Below are 1,041 nucleotides of genomic sequence, written 5' to 3' on the forward strand. Positions count from 1 at the left end.
AAGTATTCATGGATGACTTCTCCATCTTTGGAGACTCATTTGATTCCTGCCTTGACCATCTGTCCCTAGTTCTCAAACGATGCCAAGTGACAAACCTAATTTTAAACTGGGAGAAATTTCACTTCATGGTGACAGAAGGAATTGTCCTTGGGCATCAGATTTCGAACAAGGGAATAGAAGTGGATCAAGCTAGGGTGGAGGTAATTGAGAAATTACCACCACCCACTAATGTCAAGGGAATCAGAAGTTTCCTTAGACATGCAGGATTCTATAGGAGGTTTATTAAGGATTTTTCTAAAACCGCTAAACCCCTGTGCAACTTACTGACTACCGACACTCCATTTGTCTTTGACCAAGAGGGTCTACAGGCCTTTGAGACTCTGAAAGCTAAGCTTATTACTGCGCCTGTAATCTCTGCACCTAACTGGAATTTGCCATTCGAGCTGATGTGTGATGCTAGTGACCATGCCATTGGCACAGTTCTGTGGCAGAGGCATGACAAGCTTCTATATATCATTTATTATGCCAGTCATGTTCTAAATGACGTGCAAAAGAACTACACTACCACAAAAAAGGAATTAGTGGCAGTGGTTTATGCCATTGACAAGTTTATGTCCTATCTAATAGGATCTAAAGTCATTATCTACACTGACCATGTAGCTCTAAAATATCTACTAACCAAGCAACATTCTAAATCTAGGCTAATAAGATGGGTATTACTCTTGCAAGAGTTTGATATAGAAATTAGAGACAGAAAAGGGTCAGAAAATCAAGTGGCTGACCACTTGTCTCGGATTGAACCAGTAGAAAGAATATTCCTTCCCTCTACTGAGGTGTCTGAAACCTTCTCGGATGAGCAACTATTTGCCATTCGGACGACACCATGGTTTGCATACATTGCAAACTACAAGGCTATAAGATTCATCCCCAAGGAATACAGTAGGCAGCAAGCCCGAAAGCTCATTCATGATGCTAAATATTACTTTTTTTGATGAACCATATCTCTTTAAAAGATGCTCGAATGGGATAATCCGACGCTGT

Source organism: Arachis hypogaea, chromosome 18, assembly GCF_003086295.3.
Source record: "Arachis hypogaea cultivar Tifrunner chromosome 18, arahy.Tifrunner.gnm2.J5K5, whole genome shotgun sequence".
NCBI lineage: Eukaryota > Viridiplantae > Streptophyta > Magnoliopsida > Fabales > Fabaceae > Arachis > Arachis hypogaea.